Below are 7,899 nucleotides of genomic sequence, written 5' to 3'. Positions count from 1 at the left end.
TCACTCGAGTGGACTAATGTCCGTCAGTTATGACTTAGGGAGGTCTCATACCACCCTCCTTATCTCTAGCGGGCTGTCGATAGAACCCCTTCGCCCATTACCTTCTCGGTCATATTTTAATAAAATTTGGGGCCTCCAATGGGGCAATCATATTTTTGGTCCTACCTCGTATTTGTAACCCCAACAATCATACTTGTAATCATGTATCATAATTGTGTGACGCCCTCGATTTGGTCGTACGCTAATCATACACGCAAATGCATACGACCAAGCTCAAGGACTCGCAGGAAGACATCACAACACAACTCTAGACACAAATAAAACATAGAAGCTTCATATTCCAAGCCAGGGCCCTCGAAGGCTAGAATACAGAAGCTCGAAAAACACACGAGTCAGGAGAAGCAACAAATATCTGAGTATAGACATTAAACATGAGGTGCCTTAGAGAAGGCTAGCACAAAAGATACCACGATCGAACGAGGCGAGGCCTCCAGCCTGGGAGCCTCCTAACTACTCCTAGTCTTCAACGGCCTCCACGTAGTTGTAGGCACCGTCGGGGTAGCAGTCGTTGTCGGCGGGATACGCCATCTCCTGGGCTCCATCATCTGGTCGTAGCAACGGATCATGGGGAAAAGGGGGAGCAAAGCAACAGTGAGTACTCATCCAAATAACTCGCAAGACTGACATCAGGACTATGCTAAGTATGGATCAGTATCAAAGAAAGGGGTTATATGTGGACTGACTGCCGCAAAGCGAGAATAGAGAGAGAAGGCCTAGTCCTATCGAAGACTAGCATATTCAGGGGTCTTGCAGCAATAGACGAGAGTAGAACAAGTAAGACAATGAATAGTCATATTGTTGCAGCAATATTAATTAAAGTCACACCCAGAGATCCTTCCCTGACTCCCTCTGAGGAATTAATCCTGGAGCCAACATTCCAATTAAGTAACAGTTGTAGTTGTATAAGATCGGGGCACTACTCCAAGTCGTCATGTAACCGTGGACATGAGTTTTCATCCCTGCAGCGGTGCACTACATATTCCCCGTCACGCTCGATAAACTCTGGTCGGACACACTTTCCTGGGTCATGACGGGCCTCGGAACATCGAGATGTCGCACCCCCACCTAGACTCAACTGAGAGGCCAGCCCGCCGGTCTAAATCCTAAGCACGCAGGGGTCATGGGCCCATTAACCTTTGCACTTCTGCAGGATGCGAGGGTGGTGCACTTCTGCAGGATGCGAGGGTGGCCAATGTCAGTCATGGCACCTCTTATACAAGAACGGTGATAGTCCAGACCACTCGGGCGCGCGCCGCTCCATTGGTGATGTCTGAAGAGATTTGGCTGATACCAAAACGTCGAGTACCCATAACTTCTCCCACGTAGACGCTTAGTGCGAATAAGGTCTCCGACCAACCCACATCAAATACCCAAATCCATTAACATTTTAATTAACTCACCGGCACATCTGTGCGGGAATCGACTCACCTAACATTTATTCATCAATGTTCCCAGTAACACGGTCAGGTAACTGTAGCAACGTGTTTTTCCGAAAATAATTTTCGGAAACCATGTCTCTGTGTTTACCAGCCCCAGGATTGCTGTTAGCTGGTAGACACTTACTTGATACAAAATATCCAAGAAAAAAAACAAAATCTGGGTTGCACGACCATGAAGGTCTACTGGGTTGAACAAAAGTCTAAAGTTGGCACTGGAAGCGACTCGAGGAATTTCCAGTGCCCATGGGACTCCATTCCCACAGGAATAGCTCACTTGGATAAATTCCTATCTCACAAGGCTGCTATCCTTGAATCCTAGGTTCCGGGGTTGACGACATCGCGCTCATCTCCGAACGCAATCTTGCCAATACAATAGCCAGGGATAAGCAAGTGAGTACTTTGAATGTACTCGCAAATATCAAGAAACAATTAAGTTAAGCAAGTGAGATGCATGCAATTTCCACTAACAATTATAGCATGCCATTCGAGTTTAATACGTGAATGCATTTATGGAGATATGCTATGTTTCCACAATTGTTTTATAAACTAGCAAGGATGGCAATACGGAATAAGTAATAATATGCGTGCCAGGGTCGGGCGTTTGAGCGACACCACATAAAGGGATTATAAGAAACAATAAACATGCCACAGTCGGGCGTCTAAGCGACACCACATAAAGGGCTTATATGACATAATAATAAATATGGAATATCCAGGAGGTAAAATCGTCCAAGGGATATTCAACAACATAGTCATAGGGGTTAGTCTAGAGTAATAATCATAATATGATCATGTCCCACATCATCATAAGCTTTTCCACGTCCATTATTATTATCACCACTTATACGCCAAAAACCGACTCTAGGACCGACACTTGACTCGTCAAACATCGTCCTTGATCGGGGAGACGGCTACTCAAATAGTTTTGACTCTACAGAGGGTGTACTCTTTACCCACAGCTCACGGTTTTCGATAGTCGACAAGACTAATCTTGCGTATGGAATTTTAGAAGCGGACACTCAGAATCAGCACACATCGATTTTCCTCCACGAAGCCCGGCTTCACCCGGACTACGCTGCCAAGGCAAAACCATAAGACGAGGTGGCTCCGGCCTCGACTAGCATGGGATCAAAAATTTATACCGCGCGCTCACCAGGAAGGGACATTCCCTCCCGGTCCCAGACTGGGAACAACTATGCCCCCCTGACCGGATGACTGGATTTAGTCCGTGGACAAGGATACCTTCATACCGGCGCCTCTACTTGGTGTGTGACTGATAATAGGTCTACAACTGACTTTACTGAATCCATTATCAAGGAAACTGTGGTAGCACATCATAGAAGTATGACACGGACAAGACTTGATCTAGGTCGATACTGGAGTTAACCAAGTTTTACCGACACCATCGTGCACATGTCATGACCAGGCCATAACCTATCACATTCCGCGTGACTAGGCTATTCCACGACCTTTCATAACTTGCACATTCCATCATCATGTTTTACCATTGTTATAATATGAGTAGCATGCATGAAGAATGCAAGGTATTGTTTCATGCGACATCATTATCAACATAACCTCAACTCACGCTATATATGCACCACCACAATAATCACACAACTCTATGCAGAATTTGGATTCAAGATGCTTGCCTTATGAGTTTGAGGAGGATGATGTGTACCCCATATCTTGGAGTAGGTATCCTCTTTTCAATTCATATTTTGAAAAATATTTAAATTACACATATTCAAAACAACACACAAAAGTTATTTGATTTTTTTGAAATAAATCTTAAAATAAACTAGATGAAATTCTAAACAGGTAGAAAAAAGAATCAATTGAATTGGAGTTTCCTATAAAAAGTTAGAGACAGTCAAACTTTCTGGTCAATTCTGTTTTTAAAACCAAAATAAAAGAAAATGCTTCAGGTGCAAATACGCTTTCTAACAGAGGAAGCGTATTAGCTGAGACGGATGCCAGGAAATACGCTTTACTTAAGAGAAGGCGCACCTGGGGGTTTGCGCCACTCGGGGCTTGGCTCGCCCACCGACAGGCGGGACCTGCCTGTCGGATCCTCGTGCTACCTCCCGCGCGAGCGTGGGTAGAGCATAGGCGTCCTTCCGGCGAGGCTCGCCGGCGGCACAAGGCATCTCCCGCCCCGCTCCGACTATGCACATACTCGCGGGGGCACGCCACATCCATTTTTGGCGGTTAGGAGAGCAATGGAGCTCGGGGCTGGGCGGAGCTTCAATAATGGCGGAAAGCTTTTCTGGTTCAGTTGCCTCATTCTATAGCGGCTCTTCCTCGATATCGAGTGGCGGTGAGGCTTCGAGGGGTCTTAGGGGGGTGCGCTTGGTGCTGTGAGGCATAGCTGGAGGCTTCGGCTATGGTGGATATCACCGGAGGGCAGGCGTGGCGCTAGTGTCGGAGACTTAGCAGCTCCGGTCAACCATACGCGAGGGGGAGGGGCTAAGGGTCAGGTGAGGCTACCTATGAGCTTATATTGCTTTGGAGGGGGGTCCTTTTATAGCCGTCTCACATCGGCTCACTGAAGCTTGTGGATGAGATCAACGGCGGCAGCTGCTGCCAGCAGCAACGGCGCAGCAGGGCGAAGCAGGGTGGCGATAGGGGCTCAACAGGGTAGCGGGGCACAGCAGTAGGGTCCCAGCAGCAGGTGAGGGACCGCGACCAGCTGGCGATCGGAGGAGGCTTGGGCGGTGCCGTCCATGGCAGCAGCAGACAAGGTGCCACGGCCTTCGCACTGCCGCTGCAGCTCGAGCACAGGGGCGACGACCAACTGTCGGGGAGAGGGGCTTGACGCGGTTCTTGCAGCTAACCAAAGGGCAAGGGGCACGGGGACGCGGCGACTCGGCACACGCGCGTGCAAAACGTGCGCTCTGGTGCACCCAGAGCGTGCACGTACGGTGTTCGACAGCATGCCAATGCACACACAAGAGCTCCAAAACAGCTCAAACTAAACAGGACATGCTATGTGTCAAGACTAATATCCTAGACATCTAGGTTGGGCTGGATAACCAACTCCACAATGCAGGTTCAAAGTCATGCCAACTCTGGTCATGCTCCAAAAGTGCTTCATGAAATGCCAGGGGTTCCCAATGATCTTAGATGCCCACCAAAGTGTCCAGATCAGGGTCTCTCTAGGTGTTAGCAATGGTGGTGAGGTTAGTTTGGCAAGAAGCAAAACTAGCTAATGCAAAATTTTGAAAAACACATTTTTGGACAGAAACTTGAAGCTATTATCACATGCACTTAAAATCATCCAATGTGGCTCCACTCTTGGGGTTAAGGTTTTGGTAGGGTGACAAACAGGCATGCCACATATCAAAGCAATTAGAGCAACGAAAGATATGGTTGTAGTGCAAATCATCAAACTGGACCAGAACAGAAAAATGAATGTTATGCTAAACTTTTTTAAAGCACAAAGTGGGGTTTTTGTATAAAAGTGAATCTTATGCTATACTTGACATCCCCAAATTTTTATGGCATTTTTTATAGATTATTTCTAGGGGTTGTAGTACAAACTCAAATCTGGACCAGATTAGAAAAGTAGTTAATGTGCTCAAAGTTTTCAAAACACTTGGGTAAGTTTTTGCATAAATGTGATCTAGGGACATCACACGTCATCTCCAAATTTTTATAGAGTTTGGAGAAGAAGTGATCACAAGGTTGCAGTGCAAAACAACCCTATAAAGAAAATATAAACCTGTTTTGAATAAAAGAAATCTGGGTAAAATATTAAAATAAAATATCCCAAGAATTTACCAGAAGAAAGAAATGTTTTACGCAAGTAATCAGGTTCCAACATAAATTATCAAAAACATTTACCTAGGTAAAACATCCTTACAATGGAGAAGGAGTGTTTCAAAGATTAATTAAAATTCCAAAAATTCAGATATTAAATAGACATAGCCAAATAATATCCCCATCTAATTAAATAAGTAATTCAAAAAAGTCTCAAGCAAGGGCTTAAGTACTAAAAGATCTTTGAAAAGCCAATTGAAATGAAAAGTTTTGGAAAGAGGCTTTTAAAAGAGTCATAAAGCAAATTATTTTCTCAAATCTTTTATTCTAGGCAATATTTTATTTCAGAAAAATATTATTAAATTTTTGGGGTGTGACAAACACTACCCCCCCTTAAAAATAAATCTCGTCCGTGAGATTTTCTTAGGAAAATAAAATAATTCACTCATGGAAACAAGGAACAGGATCACTCAATTGCACGCACAAACAAGGCAATCATATAGCAAACAATCACTCACATGCGGTTGCAAACAATGCAATCAAATGATACACCACTATTCACATGGCATAAGGAAAACATACCATTGGACTAACGTACACTCCGAGGATGGGCAACGGGATACGGGTAAGGGGTTCCCGAGAAAATACTCTCGGTCGGGGAAAACACATTTCGCTTCTCCTGGAAGAAGTTTTGGAGAACATGTCCCCTTGGTTTGACAACAATCACCTACCAATGGAAGATCTAAATTTTTTTCCACTAGCCTGGGTGGGAATTACTCCACCCAACAATGGTCAACACCCTTGGTGATGACCTGAAGGACAAGAGATGGGCAAACCAGAGCTACTCTATACTGGGCTGCGAGGCCACACAGTTACCTTTGTAGGTTTACATCCAGAACTTCTCAATGAATCCCAGTGGTTACTCATGGGGAGGTCTAGCTCGGGGTAGCGCACTCGGTGAGAAGTGCTAAGAGAGGTCATGGGTGGTCTTACTAGGTACCTAGCTTAATTAGGGACACACATAGTATGACACTTGGGTGACCTGGTTCACTCGGGGTATCAACTCTTAAGGGATACATCACTCAGGTAGCTAACTTGGTGGATGGGTGGTGACGCCCAAAAATTTACTCTAAGGACACGCAGACTAGTTTACGTAGAATTTACTTACAAAAACAAGGTGTGCAAGCATCCTGCAATTTAATTAAAAATCGTTCTATTACAAACACGCGAATACAATGTTACATGGTAACACAGTTACTAGGGTTTGACAACTACTCTGACGGACTTGCTCTGACTTCATTGGCCTCTGAGCTGACGGTCTCAGTAGCCATTAAGGCTCCTTCATTCGCCGAGGCTCCTGAGTTAACAGGGCCATGGAATGGGACTGTAGGATAGCGGTGGCGACGACATCTCGGACGACGCGCTCTTGGCATAGCTTCATTGCAATAGGCATCCAAACTGCGGTGAAGCTCTACCGGGGTCATGGCTGGCGGGGCAAGCCTTAAGGGTCCAATAGGTCTTCCAACCAAAATGTGCTGGTTGCCGGAGGCGGTTGCGGCTTCATAGCTTGTCGGGGTCCGACAAGCAGTTGGTGTGTGGCTCATGACCAAGTCAGAGGTGATCTGATCAATGAGTGCCTCCTCGGCTCACAAATAACGCACAACTAGCACCAGGGCGGGGTCTGCCTCATGGTCTTCGCTGGCAACTCGGGTCAGACTACCATAGCCTTCCCGACTAGGATAGTAGCACAACGGTCGGCTGTTCATCCATGGCGACAGATATCGCAGCTGGACTATAGCTTCTCGGGCTGCAAGCTGACGAGCTTGGGCTTCATTGGTGGCTGCTCTACCAGTGAAATGGTGAGGGCACTCCAACGAGGGATTCCCTCCATAGATGTGCACCAAGGACCAAAAGTAATGAATAGCACCACTCGTAGGCTCCTCATGTACAACATACACTTCAGGTTCTTCTATGCCAAAAACTTGGCGGCTGAGGTCGGCGAGGATGACTATGAATTCTCCAAGCTCGGACATGGGGGTCTCACTGCAAAGAATGCGGCCAGGCATCTTGTAAGTCAAGGGGGTTACTAGGGTAGGGGTATTAAGGTTGTGGTTGGCTGGGTTGAGGCAAGGCCTTTGTATATAAGCTAAGGAGTCTTTCATCGCACGCTAGGGGATGTGACAACTCTAGTGTCAGTCATAGACACACAGCTTAAAGGTTGGGCTGACAGGTTAGGCACCGACTGCCAAAAGGTGTCGGATGGCCACTGTGGTTGGCTATTGGGTAGGCTAGGCTGGAGGTGTGGATATATAAATAATCGGTTTAGGGATAGCGACCTGGCTAAGACAGGTTTAGCCGATGGTCAACCTCGCTCTGATACCAAGGTTGTAGCAACATGTTTTTCGGAAAATAATTTCCAGAAAACATGTCTGTGTGTTTACCAGCCCCAGGATTGTTGTTAGTTGGTAGGCACTTACTTGATACAGAATATCCAAGCAAAAATACAAAATCTGGGTTACAAGACCATGAAGGTCTACTTGGTTGAATAAAAGTCTGAAGTTGGCGGCGAAAGCGACTCGAGGAATCTCCAGTTCCCATGGGACTCCATTCCCACACGAACATCTAACCTGGATAAATT

The sequence above is a fragment of the Hordeum vulgare genome, chromosome 4H (assembly GCF_904849725.1).
Source record: "Hordeum vulgare subsp. vulgare chromosome 4H, MorexV3_pseudomolecules_assembly, whole genome shotgun sequence".
Taxonomy (NCBI): domain Eukaryota; kingdom Viridiplantae; phylum Streptophyta; class Magnoliopsida; order Poales; family Poaceae; genus Hordeum; species Hordeum vulgare.
Note: the sequence above shows the minus strand (reverse complement) of the source record.